Below are 17,665 nucleotides of genomic sequence, written 5' to 3' on the forward strand. Positions count from 1 at the left end.
TCAAATCCCACTCCCCGACACCAATTGTTGCGGACACGGGGGACGGCACTCCCGTTAGCAAGGGGGGGTTAATCCCCTTGTCCTGTTAAGCTGGCCGTCCAACCGGTCCTGGGGGTATGACGTCACTTCCGGTCGATGGTAAGTAGGGTTGTAAGCCCAATTCGTCTTAATACCTAAGTACTACCACCGGCCGTAAGCGAGGAAATACTCCCACCCGGGCAGCAGCATGATTGGATTGCGCCGAGCGAAGCGAGCTGCGAATCAGGCCATTACCAAGAGACTAAACCCGATTATAAAGCGGTTGACCAAATCGTGCCACGTATATTCAAATGAAAGAAGGGCCGAAAACGATCGAATGAGAAAGAAACCAAAGGTAAGAAGGAACACGGGTTTATTACTATCTATAAGAGGAAAACGAAAGGGCGAGAATATACAGAAGGAGAAGAAGCAGACACAGAGCAAACCTTAAAACAGTCTTAATTATTAAACCCCAGACAACAAAAAGGACAGACAACAGACTTACACGACAAGGGGAATTGCAGGCAGGAATGGCTGGAAGAAGGTTCGGAGGAAAAGCACAGCGAGGAGGTCCACTTCAAATCCACGCTGCGGGCTGGAAAACGAGCAGCCAGCGGCGGCCCCACGTATACGGTTTCAGCGGCGAAAACCCGGCAGGCAGCGCGGTTTATGTTGCCGCTGTCTTGGCGAACCGAGCGCACCGACTCTTGCACCCCAACGATGCTCGTGCTCAAAAAGCTTCTCGGTGCTCCTCTCTCCCTCCTCTCTCGGTTCTTCCTCCTCGGTCCTCTACGTAAGCAGTCCCTCTCCTTCCTTTTATCGGGCGTCGCCGAATCAAGCCGAGGTTCCTCGGGCTACGCCCATATTGGAGCTCACCGCAGCCCTGGTTGGCTGGTTAGGGCTTACGGGCCACGCCACTGGCGGGTTGATGACAGGGCCACGCCTCTTCCTCGGCGTTCCGCCCTCTTTTTCCTGCCCTTGGCCTCGTGCGTAATGGAGTTCTGGCTTGATGGTAAAAAAACCCTTACTGCCATTGAGGATAGAAAACCATTCATTCTGGTGTTGAAGAGCTTGGGGCCTATTCTTATTTCATTGATGCAACATAGATTCAACTATTGGAAACACAGCCTTACCTGAAACACATCTTACTGAAATAACTATAGAGAGTCCTATGGTGGCCTACGTGTGGCGATGTGGACTAACTAGGGGACGACCTTTGACCTTAACAAGAAATGGAGGTATTTACACAGAGAATTATTTACAAAGGGTATATTTACAACAATTTACTAAGTGCAGGGTTCTCAAAACCGCAACTATATATATATATATATATAATTATATATATACAGACTTGGCATTTAATATGGAATTTTTTTTCTTTTTCTTGACTTGGGTTTACTTTCTGAACTCAGTATATCAATCTGGTGAGTTTCTTTTACCCTTCGGTGATGTCTTTGTTGAAAGAACCATGTCACTGATTGTCTTTCGCAGCAAGAAGTCAATAACAGGATTATATCACAGGTGGCGTGACAAAATGTAAGGACAGGTACTGATTGGCTTCACAATGGGGTATATAAGGGTTGTTGCGTTCTGTATTAGTGGAAAACAACTGCTGCACGTCTACAAAAGTTATTGCCGCTTCCTCTGGAGATGGTCCGTCAACTTGACAATGCTGTTTGTCATGGAGTGGTGGCTCTACGAAATTCTGGCATGAAACAGTGTGCGATTGCTCAGCAGTATGGCATCACTCAAGGTCAGGTGTCAAAGATCCTGAAACGAAATGCTCAGAGGGGTGTCCCTACTCCAATACCGAGGCCAGGACGTCCACGCAGAACCACAAGGAGAGATGATCGCCAGCTGCACTGGTTAGTCTGCAATGGCCGTACCAAGTCAGCTAACAGGCTTAGGGTTGAGTGGCAGCAACTGACAAATGTGCCTGTATCCAGAAGGCTAGTCAACCAACGACTGGTTCAAGCAGGCTATCGTGCCAGGCGTCCCCTGAGAAAGCCATGCCTGACCAGACAACACAGCCAGCGCCGATTTCAGTGGGCCAGAGAGCACCGTCAATGGCAGCCAGGACACTGGAATCACGTGACCATCAGTGACGAGTCTAGATTTCTGGTCTATCGTCAAGATTGCCGTGTCCGAGTGCGCAGACAAGTGCATGAAGCCCACAACGAAGATTGTATCGTGCCAAGAGTCCAAGCTGGAGGTGGTGTGGTGACCGTTTGGGCTGCTTTTCATGCAGGGGGCAAAACTGACCTGGTTATTCTGAATGGAAACCTGAACCAGTTCAAGTACAGGGTCATTCTGGAAGAAACATTGCTTCCATTTGCTCGTGCAGCCTTTCGAGGAAACTTTGTCTTCCAAGATGACAATGCACGGCCTCATCATGCTCGCATGATCCAACACTTTCTTGCTGACCGTGGTGTAGAGCATATGGAGTGGCCTGCCATGTCCCCGGATATGAATTCGATAGAGAACTTGTGGGCAGAATTAACGCGTCAAATCGACAACTTGGACCAGCAGCCCACCTCTGTGCGTGAATTGCAGCAGGCTATTGTCACTGCATGGCAAGCGATTCCTGTCCAAACCTTGGCAAATCTCGTGAACAGCATGCCTCGACGTGTACGTGCTCTCCTGAATGCTCGTGGGGGTTACACGAAGTACTGAACTGTAATTTTACTGTCCGTAATCCCAATCATAATTTAGCTTTTGTTTTTGTTGAATTTTTTTTTGCCTAATATGCAAAATAAAGACATACTTCTGGAAAACGTACAGAAGTTTAACACAGTACTGTCCGTAAATTGAGTTCGATATCAGTTTACATCACTTTCAAGGATCAATTTATTTGCTTCGAAATGTCAAATGTGGTTTTTGTTTCTTTTAAAGGTCACATTAACAAAATCTAGAATAATTTCAACATAATTCCAATGAACTTTTGGTTCTAAGTCATCTTGAAAAGTAAGTTCACCCCCACAAAAAAAATATTCCATATTAAATGCCAAGACTGTGTATATATATATATATATATATATATATATATATATATATATATATATATATATATATACAGTCATGTGAAAAAGTAATCACACCCCATGTAAAGTTTTGACTTTTTCAACATATTTCAACATCCAGCTATTTGATCTTCATTTCAACAATATTGATAGATAAAGGTGATATAATACAACAAATATCATGAAACATTTACATTTTGTTGTCCATTGTATAATTTAAATAAACATAAATGCAAATTTCGCATGTGGAAAAAGTAAGTACACACCTACATTTATCACCACTTCAAATACCTAAAATTAGAATCAGGTGCACAAGCTCAGGTGCAAATGATTCGAACATCGTTAGAGAGGATCTTGGAGGAACCTGCCTTATTTAAACCTCAGACATTTAGTTTGGTTTGCTCTTTGTTGTTGAAGTGTGCGGCGTCACCATGCCTAGATCAAAAGAGCTCTCTGAGGCCTTCAGAAAGAAGGTTAGAGATGCCTACGAGTCTGGGAAGGGATTAAAAAAGATCTCCAAACAATTTGAAATCAATCATTCGACTGTCTGGAAGATCATCTACAAGTGGAGAAGAATCCAAACAACTTCCAACTTGTTCAGGCCAGGCCGCCCCAGCAAGTTCAGCCTGAGAGCAGACCGCAAGATGCTGAAAGAAGTCTCTAAGAACCCCAGAATGTCATCACGGGACCTACAGGTAGCTCTTTCCACTGTTGATATCAAAGTGCACGTGTCTACCATGAGAAAGAGGCTGCACAAATTTGATCGACATGGGAGGTGTGCCAGGACGAAACCTTTGCTGCCCAGAAAGAACATCAGGGCAAGACTAAAGTTTGCCAATGAACACCTCGGCAAAGACCAGCACTTCTGGAACAATGTGCTCTGGACAGATGAGTCAAAGGTAGAGCTATTTGGCCACAGTACCAGAAGACATGTTTGGCGAAAACCAAAGACAGCATTTGACCACAAGAACCTGTTACCAACTGTAAAGCATGGTGGTGGAAATATTATGGTTTGGGGCAGCTTTGCTGCATCAGGGCATGGGCAGCTCACCATCATAGAATCCACTAAGAATTCTTCATTGTACCAGAGGGTGCTTGAGGATAATGTGAGGCCATCTGTCGGAAAGTTGAAGCTCAACCGAAGGTGGACCTTGTAACATGACAATGACCCTAAACATACCAGTAAATCCACCAAGGAATGGCTGAAAAGAAAGAAATGGAGGGTTCTGGAATGGCCAAGTCAAAGCCCGGATCTAAATACCATTTAGATGTTATGGGGGGATTTGAAACGAGTTGTGCATGCAAGAAACCGCTCAAACATCGCACAGCTGAAAGAATTCTGCATGGAGGAGTGGGCAAAAATTTCTCCCAGTCGATATCATCGACTGGTAGACAGTTGTTAAAAACACCTACTTGAGGTTGTTTCTGCCAAAGGGGGAAATACCACCTATTAGAGCTAAGGGTGTACTTAATTTTTCCACATGCGAAATTTGCATTTATGTTTATTTAACTTATACAATGGACTACAAAATGTAAATGTTTCATGATATTTGTTATATTATATTGTCACGGTTCCCGGTAGCATGACACAATTACCCTGCACCGGCCGATGACGCAACCGCCGAGCGGTCACGTGTCCGGACTCGCCCGGGCGTGTTGAGACTTGCCTTTACTGGGCGAACGCTTGCCTTGCATACCACGCCCCGTTGAGAGGCGTGGCTTATCTATTTGCATACCACGCCCCGCCTGAGAGGCGTGGCTTTTGTGTGTTGAGTTTCTGATATATATTGCCGCCCGTTCGATGGGCTGATTCAGTGCTTTGGAGTTCGTTTGAGTGAGCTGGGAATAAATAGCTCAGAGAAACCTAATTCCTGGCGTCGTCCATTTTGTCCGATTTTATCGTGCGAGCACAGCTCCCACAATTGGTGACCCCTTTCTACGAACACGGCGATGGAGTCAGCTGTAGCTTTGAAGCTCCCGGGCTTTTGGGAATCTCCGGCGGCCGTTTGGTTTGCTCAAGCGGATTCTCTCTTCGCTCTGGGAAAAATTACGGAGGACACGACACGCTACCACCACGTGGTCTCCGCGCTCAACGCCTCCTCCGCTTCCCGGGTTCTGAGCTTCCTACAGCACCCGCCGGACGCCGACAATTACGGCGCGCTCAAAGACCTTCTTCTCGGTGCGTTTGGACTCACGGAGACTGAACGCGCACGACAACTACTACACCTCCCAGAGCTGGGCGAGGCCCGTCCGTCCGAAAGCATGGACCACATGCTTGCTCTTCTCGGTGACCACAGCCCGGACTTCCTCTTCCGCGAGCTGTTCCTCCAGCGGCTACCTGGGCAGGTACGGTTAGCTTTGGCTAATTCGCCCATCACGGACCCTCGCGCCCTGGCCAAGGAGGCCGATAAATTTTGCTCGGCCAGGCGACACGTCGGCGCGGCCACCTGGTACCCTGGGCCGACCGAGGCAACGCCCATGCCACGACCGGCGCCTCCACCGGCCGAGTCAGCGCCACTGGCGGCAGCGGCCGCCGCGACCGAACCCGACGCGACCGCCGGAGCCTCCACCAGAGCGGACCATGTGCTATTACCACGCCAGGTTTGGGCAGAAGGCCAGAACGTGCCGCCCACCGTGCACTTTTGGCGGGTCGGGAAACGACCAGGCTGGCGCTCGCTGCCTGTCATGAGCGTCGGCCATTCAGGCAGCCTTCTGTTTATCATGGACACGGAGTCCGGAGAGTTTTTTGTGTGACACCGGCGCTCAGCTGAGCGTGATACCCGCCTCGGTGGAGGACAAACAGGCCACGCTTTGCGGCCCCGCGTTGGTCGCCGCAAACGGTTCCTCCATCCGCACCTTCGGTTCGCGCAGCGTCGCATTCTGCTTCGGGGGCCAGCGCTTCAGGTGGGACTTCATCACGGCGAACGTGCCCATGGCCTTGCTGGGTGCAGATTTTCTTTGCGCGCATGGGCTTTTGGTCGACGTCAAACGGCGTCGGCTCATCAACGCAGAGACCTTCAGCTTGCTCGCTTGCTCATTGAGCGGCTCCGCTCCGACCAAGCTAGCCTGTGCGCTCCCGACCGTGGACGATTTCACCCGCCTACTCGCCGAGTTTCCCGCCCTCACACAGCCGACGTTTTCGGCCGTCAAGCACGGCGTCGAACACCACATCCCGACCACAGGTCCACCGGTCTACGCCAGGGCTCGCCACCTCGACCCGGCCAAACTCGCCGTAGCGAAGGCGGAATTCGACGCGCTGGAGCGATTGGGAATTGTGCGGCGCTCGAATAGTGCGTGGGCCTCGCCCCTGCACATCGTGCCCAAACCGGGTGGCGGATGGCGACCATGCGGCGATTATCGCCGCCTCAACGACGCCACCACCCCCGACCGGTACCCGATACCACACATACAGGACTTTTCCGCCCGTTTGGCAGGGCGGGTGATCTTCTCCAAGGTCGACCTCATTCGGGGCTACCACCAGGTACCTGTCCGGCCGGCCGACGTTCCGAAGACGGCTGTAATTACACCTTTTGGCCTCTTCGAGTTCCTCCGAATGCCGTTCGGCCTTAAGAACGCGGCCCAGGCCTTCCAGCGGCTGATGGACAGTGTGCTGCGCGATCTCACCTTTCTGTTCGTCTACCTGGATGACATTCTCATCGCCAGCACTTCCCGGGCGGAGAACCTCATCCACCTGCGCACGCTTTTGTGCGCCTCGGCCAGCACGGCCTCATCATCAACCCGGCGAAATGCCAGTTTGGCGTAACGGCCGTCGACTTCCTGGGGCACCGCATCACGAAGCGCGGGGCCGTCCCGCTGCCTACCATGGTGGAGGCAGTCACAAGTTTCCCGCGCCCTCGCTCCATCAAGGCCCTACAGGAATTTTTGGGGATGGTAAATTTCTACCACCGGTTCGTGCCTCGCGCCACCCAACTCATGCGCCCCCTGTACGAAGCCCTCCGGGGCAAGCCGGCCAAGCATGACGTCGCCTGGACCACAGAGATGGACGCGACGTTCACGGGCGCTAAGCTGGCCCTCGCCAACGCGACCATGCTGGCGCACCCGGCGCTCGACGCACCCATCGCCCTCACCACGGACGCTTCCGACTACACGGTGGGCGCCGTGCATGAACAGTGGGTGAACAGAGCTTGGCAACCGCTGGCCTTCTTCAGCCGGCAGCTTCGCCCTAACGAGCGCACGTATAGCGCTTTCGACCGCGAGCTCCTCGGCCTTTACCTGGCTGTTCGCCACTTCCGCCATCTTTTGGAGGGCCGCCCGTTCACGGCGTTTGTGGACCACAAACCCCTGGTCTTCACCATGGCCAAGGTTACGGAGCCGTGGTCGGCCCGCCAGCAGCGCCACCTCTCCGCCGTGTCCGAATTTACGACGGACATCCGGCATGTCGCGGGCAAGGACAACGCTGTGGCCGATTGCCTCTCCCGGTCCGGCGCGAACGCCGTCCACCTGGGTGTGGACTTTGCCCGCATGGCGGCCGACCAGACCGCCGACCCCACGGTGCAAGCCCTCCGGACAGCGGACACAGGCCTGCGGTTGGCCGAAGTCCCCTTCGAGGACACAGGCACAGTTCTCCTGTGCGACGTCTCCCTGGGCCAACCTCGCCCCATCGTGCCCACCGGATGGCGGCGGCACACTTTTGACGCCCTCCACGGCTTTTCCCACCCGGGCCGGAAAGCATCACAGAAGATCGTGGCAGCGAAATTCGTCTGGCACGGGCTCCGTAAAGACGTCCGCGACTGGGCCAATGCCTGTGTCGCCTGCCAGCGCGCGAAGGTCCACCGGCACACCCAGGCCCCGTTGGCACCATTCGACGTGCCTGCGCGGTGCTTCGACCACGTCAATGTGGACCTGGTGGGACCCCTTCCCTCCTCGCGGGGCTTCACCCACCTCCTCACAATGGTGGACAGGACCACCAGGTGGCCGGAGGCCGTCCCGCTGGCATCAACAACATCCGCCGACGTGGCGCAGGCCTTCATTGGCACCTGGATTGCCCGTTTCGGCGCCCCCTAGGACATCTCCTCCGATAGAGGCCCGCAATTCACCTCCGAGCTTTGGGGCGCGGTCGCCCAGGCCTTGGGGGTCAAGCTACACCGCACCACGGCCTACCACCCCCAAGCCAACGGCTTGTGCGAGCGGTTCCACCGCTCGATGAAGGCCGCTCTCAGGGCCAGCCTCCAGGATGACGGTTGGGCCGACAGGCTCCCGTGGGTCCTATTGGGCCTCCGAACGGTCCCTAAAGAGGACCTCCAGGCTTCCACCGCCGAGCTGGTCTAAGGCCAGCCACTGCGCGTGCCGGGCGAATTCAGCCCTGACGCCACCGGCCCCTGGTCCACGGCTCGCCAACGCTCGGTCCTCCAGGAGGCCGCCAGGAGATTTGCCCCCGTGCCCACGTCCCACCACGGCTGCCCCCAACCCAACGTCCCCCCAGCACTTCGCACTGTGGAGTACGTTTTTATCCGGCACGACGCACACCGGGGACCGCTCCGGCCGCCGTACGATGGACCTTTCCGGGTCCTGAAGAGGGACGACAGGTCGTTCACCATCGACATTGGCAGCAAGGCGGACCGCATCTCCGTGGACCGCCTCAAGCCGGCCCATTTGGACCTCGACCAACCTCCACGGTTGGCCCTTCCTCCACGTCGGGGCCATCCCCCGTCAACCAGGCCCCCCGCCCGACCATCCAACGCCCCGCCACCTACCACCTCCACACGAATTGTCAGGGGTCGTTTCGGCCGGGTCATCAAGACCCCCCTCAAACTGACTCTCCCGGACCCCGGTGCATGTTAATTCTGGGGGGGCGCGTGTAGCGGTTACCGGTAGCATGACACAATTACCCTGCACCGGCCGATGACGCAACCGGCGAGCGGTCACGTGTCCGGACTCGCCCGGGCGTGTTGAGACTTGCCTTTACCGGGCGAACGCTTGCATTGCATACCACGCCCCGTTGAGAGGCGTGGCTTATCTATTTGCATACCACGCCCCGCCTGAGAGGCGTGGCTTTTGTGTGTTGAGTTTCTGATATATATTGCCGCCCGTTCGATGGGCTGATTCAGTGCTTTGGAGTTCGTTTGAGTGAGCTGGGAATAAATAGCTCAGAGAAACCTAATTCCTGGCGTCGTCCATTTTGTCCGATTTTATCGTGCGAACACAGCTCCCACAATATCACCTTTATCTATCAATATTGTTGAAATGAAGATCAAATAGCTGTATGTTGAAATATGTTGAAAAAGTCAAAACTTTACATGGGGTGTACTTACTTTTTCACATGACTGTACATATGTACATATATACATACATACATACATACATACATACATACATACATACATACATACATACATACATACATACATACATACATACATACATACATACATTACGTTTTCGTATTTGGGGTTTGTCTTAGACTTTCGTGAGTATCTCGTTGTGATAAGGTATTAACGCCTTTTGAAAGTAATTTTACGACAACTTTAGATAAAGTTATATGGTGATAATAAATGGTACTCCTCATCCTTCCCTTTTTGTACTTTTGCGGTCGAGGGCAAGTTAATGGGGAACATCTAAGTCACCACTAAGATCACTAAGTCACAACTATGTCACCACTAAGAACCCTACCCTCCCCCAAATCCGACCCTGCAGCCCCCACCTCCTCTTTTCTTGATCTAATAAATCCCTGGTTTTACCCTGCAGCAGATTTTGCAAAACTTTCACTCTCTTCTCTTTTCTTAGATCATCGGCATGTGTTCCCAGCATTTGGCCGGACAAACTGGTTACGTCACTCCCAGCCCTACCCGTATTTAAATCCACACGTCCTGATCACGTAAGCCATTTCACTGCAAACTCCTCTCCACCGAGACCATCAGCGATCGAGCACCATCGGCGATCCAGCACCCTCAGCGATCCAGCACCATCGGCGATCCAGCACCATCGGCGATCCAGCACCATCGGCGATCCAGCACCATCAGTGATCCAGCACCATCGGCGATCCAGCACCATCGGCGATCCAGCACCATCGGCGATCCAGCACCATCAGCGATCCAGCACCATCAGTGATCCAGCGCCATGAATGCTTTGCATTTCTGTGGTCCTGCCTCCAACGGTCTCTTCATCAGAAGTGAGACATTTAACTATTAAATGTTGTCGTTCGTTTGGAGTTTAAAACGATTGCAATGATTGTAAATGTGAACATTGTCGGTGAAAACACCACGTGCAGCATGACATCTCTGTTTGGTTCTTCTTCTTCTTCACGTTGCCCAAAAATCCACGGGGTTTTCCTTCATTTCAGCTGATCGGCAGTCGGCACTTGCAAAATAATGTGCGGTTTTAAAATTGTTTTTGTATATGTATATATACTTACTTATCCTCTTCATCCCAGGCTGCATATATAGGGTGTTTATAAAGTCCTGATCTACTTAGTTATCCGTTATTTCCCTGAAATAGATAGAGACTTCATAAACACCCTGTGTATATACAGACTTGGCATTTAATATGGAATATTTTTTTTGTGGGGGTGAACTTACTTTTCAAGATGTCTTAGAACCAAAAGTTCGTTGGAATTATGTTGAAATTATTCTAGATTTTGTTAATGTGACCTTTAAAAGAAACAAAAACCACATTTGACATTTCGAAGCAAATAAATTGATCCTCGAAAGTGATGCAAACTGATATCGAACTCAATTCATGGACAGTACTGTGTTAAACTTCTGTACGTTTTCCAGAAGTATCTCTTTATTTTGCACATTAGCCAAATCTTTTTTCAACAAAAACAAAAGCTAAATTATGACTGGGATTACGGACAGTCAAATTTCAGTTCAGTACTTCGTGTAACCCCCACGAGCATTCAGAAGAGCACGCACACGTCGAGGCATGCTGTTCACGAGATTTGCCAAAGGTTTGGACAGGAATCGCTTGCCATGCAGTGACAATAGTCTGCTGCAATTCACGCACAGAGGTCGGCTGCTGGTCCAAGTTGTCGATTTGACGTGTTAATTCTGCCCACAAGTTCTCTATCGGATTCATATCCGGGGACATGGCAGGCCACTCCATATGCTCTACACCACGGTCAGCAAGAAAGTGTTGGATTATGCGAGCACGATGAGGCCATGCATTGTCATCTTGGAAGACAAAGTTTCCTCGAAAGGCTGCATGAGCAAATGGAAGCAATGTTTCTTCCAGAATGGCCCTGTACTTGAACTGGTTCAGGTTTCCATTCATAACAACCAGGTCAGTTTTGCCCCCTGCATGAAAAGCAGCCCAAACGGTCACCCCACCACCTCCAGCTTGGACTCTTGGCACTATACAATCTTCGTTGTGGGTTTCATGCACTTGTCTGCACACTCGGACGCGGCCATCTTGACGATAGACCAGAAATCTAGACTCGTCACTGAAGGTCACGTGATTCCAGTATCCTGGCTGCCATTGACGGTGCTCTCTGGCCCACTGCAATCGGCGCTGGCTGTGTTGTCTGGTCAGGCGTGGCTTTCTCAGGGGACGCCTGGCACGATAGCCTGCTTGAACCAGTCGTTGGTTGACTAGCCTTCTGGATACAGGCACATTTGTCAGTTGCTGCCACTCAGCCCTAAGCCGATTCGCTGACTTGGTACGGCCATTGCAGACTAACCGGTGCAACTGGCGATCATCTCTCCTTGTGGTTCTGCGTGGACGTCCTGGCCTCGGTATTGGAGTAGGGACACCCCTCTGAGCATTTCGTTTCAGGATCTTTGACACCTGACCTTGAGTGATGCCATACTGCCGAGCAATAGCACGCTGTTTCATGCCAGAATTTCGTAAAGCCACCACTCCATGACAAACAGCATTGTCGAGTTGACGGACCATCTCCAGAGGAAGCCGCAATAACTGTTTTAGACATGCAGCAGTTGTTTTCCACTAATACAGAACGCAACAACCCTTATATACCCGATTGTGAAGCCAATCATCAAATGTACCTGTCCTTACATTTTGTCACGCCACCTGTGATATAATCCTGTTTTTGACTTCTTGCTGCGAAAGACAATCAGTGACATGGTTCTTTCAACAAAGACATCACCGAAGGGTAAAAGAAACTCACCAGATTGATATACTGAGTTCAGAAATTAAACGCAAGTCAAGAAAAAAATATATATTCCATATTAAATGCCAAGTCTGTATATGTAAATATATACTCGTAAAAAGACCGTCAAATATGACCGTTTGGAACAGTTTATTCAATTGTGCAGCCTTGTGAGCATGCCAAAGTCTGAAGCCTCGGCCTAGTGTCAGGTGTGCTTACATCTTCTTTATTTATTAGACATCTTCTGTATTTAATAGACCGTAGTGAACACACATTCGTTCACACAAAGGGATGCCCTACATCTGGCAAATAAAATACATTTACTTCTTCATGTAGCTGTATGAATCAAATTGGCACCCCATTATATTAACTTTTCTAGAGCATTACTTGGTTCCTCCTAAGAACACAAGGGTAGTCCAGCATGCACACGAGATTTTTTTGAATGTCCCTTCTTTTCCATTGTTCGCCATTTTCTATAAGTTATGGAATGTGCCTTCCTTTCTCTACTTTGCCACATGGCACATACCTTTATATAAAAGGGCCCCTGGCATTTTATCCAATAATATAAAGGGAGGGGCGCTTTGTGTCTCTCTTTGATACCATGGCCACCATGTTGACTTAAATGTTCCTGTACGCCACTTTCAAACACACTGCAGAATGTTTATTATCCAGACAATAAAACCAAAGTTTTAATACAGTAACAATCTTTTATATGCCCTTCGGTTTGTTCATTTGATTTATTGTTCCATCTCAGCACCTTGTTCCTGATTATGGCTTATGGGATCACAGATTCAATACCATATGTGATGTTTATCTGTGCATTCTTTGGTAATGTCCTTATAAGCACATAAAATATACACAAATATCCGTGTTCTATGTAATACTTGTACAAGCTCTGCTAGGAGCCTGAAATACTCCATGAGTATTAAAGAGTGCTTTTGGTCCTCCTTTCCTTCCAGCTGCCCACTGGAAAAACAATGGTGATTATGTGGCACAACACCCCGGTGTTCAGATGCAGAACTGTGATAAACTACACCTTGGTCAGGAAGGCCCCCAAAAAAGCCAACAAGCACAACCAATACAGGTGAGCCAGTGTGTAATAATATGGGACAATGTGTGCAGGTAAATATGCAAGACCGTAGATGGAACCATTTTGTTCTCTCCATGAAAATCACAGCAAGTCACGGTTATGGCTCAGCAGCACAGCCAATAACGTACTCTTAGAAAGAGTCGAGAAAAAGAGAAAAAAATCCCAGTGGGGCATATGGGTGGCATTGAAACATTTGCATACATTATACAACATTGCACATGAAAGCTAACAACGTTTGTGGAGATTTCGTTATACCCTATTGCACATTAGGAATTTGAAGAATCTCCCAAACGATTTCCGGAGCTTATCTTCTCACACCACAGAGCTATTGTGAAAAGCTTGTTGATCGGCGATGTCACGGGTTTAGTCCCATATTACGTTTATTCAAATGAGCTTTTGCTGCTCAAATGAGCTTTTGCTGTTCAAAAAAAAATGTGATGTGGGCCCACGACGAACATCACACCATCTCGAGTTGGACAATCGGAATTGAGCAGTGAAGTGGAAAATTTCACAATGCCTTGAATTAATAAAAATGCAATGCTAAAGCGACATTTTAAATCCGGAAAAGTTGAAACAGCAACCAAAATACCAAAAATTTGGAGTTTGAAATGTCGACTACAAAAGAGGTAGATTACCCGAAGGTTGATTTTGAAAACAGTAGATTATAGGAATTAACTTAAATTCTTTATTTTTTTTACGACAATGCAACTTTTGTTGAATAAATAAAAAATATATAAACATATTGTTACGTTTGTGGGGGTAGGTGATGGGATACCATAGTGGAGAAAGAACTGTGTAGGATAACATGGACCGCATGCGAGTAGGAAGCCAATCTCGATGTATTTAAGCTGGAGAAAACTGCGAGCTTAAGATTCTTTAGGTGTCTTCACACGGGTGTGGAGCTTGTGTTATTTAGATCGGGGTTAAGATTAGTTTCCCCAGTATGTGATTGCCTCCTGTGGTTTTTCCCTACGTTTTTATAACAAGACCGCCATAAAAACCCTCGTTACGCCAACAACAACAACAGTAACCGACATGCATGCCAACAGAACCCGAGCAGAGCGATCGACAAGTAAGCCCGCCATATATATATATACACACACATATGTCCAGCCTTGGTTTGAATCCCAACCCACCTATAAGCTGTAATCCCGGTGTTTCACAGGCAGGTGATTCATAAATGTGTGTCATCCCTCCGATGGACGTTAAACGGGCGTCCCGTCTGCCGGAATTGGTTGTTGGACGTTAAAAATCATTAACGATCCTTCATCAGGAGCAGGCAAGCTATCGTCGGCACGATGCCCAAATTCCCGTATAAACTACTGATGGGAAGGCAGTGGCAAACCACCCAGTATAACCCTTGTAAAGAAACTGCATCATTGCGGGGTAGGCTGCTGTGCCGCTGATGTGGTGCCCCCTGTTACCAGTAAGCTGGTCCTCATTTTACCGACCTTGAAAGGATGATAGGCTGAGTCAACCCACTTGGTGTTATTTAACAGCACGACAGGGCTCGAACTAAAGACCCTAAGATCTTAAGCCAGCCATCTTAATGTATACAGTATACCTAAACAGTGCTTTTCCAATACATTGTACACGTTGTTTTTTGAAACCAAGAACTGTTGTTGAATACCCTTAGATATGCTCGAAAATGCTCTTTGCACCCATACAGGATTTCAAATTTCTGATTTTAAAATGAAACCTTTTGGTCACGAAATTATCTTTTGCAATGAAACTTTGTTCCTACTTTATCCTATCAAGGAACTAAAATTGACACCTTTTTAAAAAACAAAACTCCTGTTTCCAAAAAAACCTGCATTTCAAGTTTAACCTCAGGGCTTTTAATTTCAAGTTTAATTTCAAGTTTAACCTCAGGGAAGAGATGATGCTGAACTTAATCTGTTTGCTTACACTCATGGTACAGTTGTCAAATGATTGTTGAGGTGTCCTAAAAAACCAAAATGCTCTTTCTTTTATTCTAGGATGTGCAAAGATCACCACAAAACAAAGAGGCTTCCATAATGCTTCTTCAGAAGAAAGAAACTATTCATGGATCAAGGAATAAGGTGCTGTGACACTGATCACCTGCGAAAAGTCACAAAGGCCTACACAGTCTTTTGCTTCGTCTCATTGGACCAGGAGTGCTTCAACACACGGGCATGATGCAAAGATGAACTGATTCGATTTTGGAGTGAAGAGGTCAAAGATCAGGGCGTTTTGTAAGATTTTGTAAATAAATTAAAAAACTAAAAAGTTTTACTAAGTAAAATTTATGTTGCCATGCCAACTTGTGAACAAGTGATGGGATTCTGACCAAAGTTGGTACAAGTAGGTTTTATGATGCAAAGATGAACTGATTAGATTTTGGAGTGAAGAGGTCAAAGATCAGGGGGTTTTGTAAAATAAAAAAATAAAAAAATTTACTTGGTAAAATTTATGTTTCCATGCCAACTTTTGAAAAAGTGATGGGATTATGAGCAAATTTCCTCCCGGACCTCCTGGAATTGCACGAGATGCCCAACCTATTGTAATATTTCTTGAAGTGAAATGCAGATAACTGTGTGGGTTTGCCTTACCTTTATACCTCAATATCATCTTCGTCAGCTGAGTCATTGCGACTGAGGGTCCCGTTAAAATACTTATACCAGCCTGGAACATCTCAACAAAAATTTATCATCTTGACGTCTGGACTCCAGATGGACTGCAAAGTGAACTTGGTGCGCGTGCCCAGCAGAATTGGAATTCAGAAAATCCAACAGAATTAAAATGGATTTTGTTTTCCTTGCGACAAAGATCGGTTCCAGATTCTATCGTGAGCCCTGTCAGCTTTACGTCTTTCAGATCAATGGAAGTTGCTTTAAAGTCTTCCCAATTTCAGATAATTCACTTGTTAACAGGCTTTCTCCCTTCCAAGGAAATAACACTTTTCATAATATCAATTTATTTTTACTTTTCTTTTTACTTGAATAAAAGACTAACTGAAACTGTTGTGTGTGACTCATGAGGAACACACAATAAAAGATCACTTCACCCCAATGTGCCCATGTCCCTCTATATACAGCTACCACCAATCATCAGAATGCCAATAAGTACCAAAATAAGAGATTGTCATTTTGGCCTCGCTAGAGGAGAGGATATTGCATTTGGGTCGTTTGTTTGTTTGTTAGTTGGCAAAAAAAAAAAAAAAAATTTGCACGTATGTTGATCACTCCGGTTTGTGTGTGTTTGTTTGTGTGTGTTTGTCTGTCCACTCACTTATAGTTGCCGACAGGTCACAATTTGAAACCGATCTTCACGAAACTTCACCAAACGGTAGAGTTCGTAGTCCGACAAAATCCAATATATTTTTGAGGTCAAAAGGTCAAAATGTCAACATAGGCCAAAGGTCAACCACTTTTTTTCAAATTTCTAAAATCCTAAATTTTCATCTGATTGACTTGAAATCTGAATAGGATTTGCACATCAGCTAACTGAATTCAACCACCAGCTATTTTTGAGATCAGAACAGGCCAAAAGGTCAACATAGGTCTAATTTCTGAAATTGTCAATTTTCATCCAATAAAATTAAAATTTGAAGACGATTTGCATCTCAGGTCAATTAATTCAACCACAAACTATTTTTGAGGTCAGAAGGAAGCTCTACCGAGTGCCATTCTACTTCGTTCTGTTTTGCAAAGTGTCGCTCTATGAGTGATTTCTCATTTGTCTGTCTGCTTGTTTGGCTGCACAGAACGTGAGTATGCTTTCCTCTGCAACGGTTAGTCCGATTGTCAGGAAATTTTCACCATAGGAGCGCCTCCTCCTATATTATTGTTTAATGATAATTATGACGTCATAGGTACGTGGTACGGCGTCATTTTGGAAAAACCAACACTTTACACATCTATATCTCCTAGCCCGGCTCATTGCCAAGTACACCCCATGGGGAACAACATATATTCATGGCGACACCCAGAAGACGTCGCAACACTCCCTGAGTCAGTCTCCAATAACGACATGTGTCACGGTGCTACTGATTAGCTTAACCCCAACGCAATCAACCAGAGCGTCTGCCTGGATTTGTAGTGACCTTCACAAATATATATTCATCACTACTGTGTTCGTCATCCTTCAAGGGAGGTACAATATCGGAAACACAAAACCCACTTTCGTCTTCCCAAGAACGCCGGACCGGAAGCAGGGAGCGTGGGTGGCAGTGGCACTCAGAAGCGTGTGGGTCTGTTAATGTCATAAAAGGTTCTGATGTTTTCTCGTTCGCGGGTCAATAAAATTAATCAACACGTACCTCCAACCTGCGTGTCTTTACCAAATTTAACAAATCAAAGAATGCCACCTTGAACGTCCAACCAACACAACAGCGCGCTGGGGGGTGTAGTTTGCTCAGCATCCTTAGTTTTGTCGTCGTCGTCGTCGTCGTCGTCGTCACTTTATTATCATGCTTCTCCCGTTCCCGCCTCTTCTTCTTCTTTCAATATG

General features: G+C 47.9%; 1 long non-coding RNA gene across 1 annotated transcript; it reads left to right on the forward strand.

Moving 5' to 3' along the window:
- Window positions 1-9,702: 9,702 nt before the first annotated feature.
- LOC144888854 (uncharacterized) lies at window positions 9,703-16,225 on the forward strand. Its single transcript, XR_013621416.1, has 3 exons — window positions 9,703-10,167; window positions 13,062-13,186; window positions 15,172-16,225. It is a non-coding gene; the product is annotated as an uncharacterized LOC144888854 (long non-coding RNA).
- Window positions 16,226-17,665: the final 1,440 nt, after the last annotated feature.

This window comes from Myxine glutinosa, chromosome 14 (genome assembly GCF_964187855.1).
Source record: "Myxine glutinosa chromosome 14, kmMyxGlut1.1, whole genome shotgun sequence".
NCBI lineage: Eukaryota > Metazoa > Chordata > Myxini > Myxiniformes > Myxinidae > Myxine > Myxine glutinosa.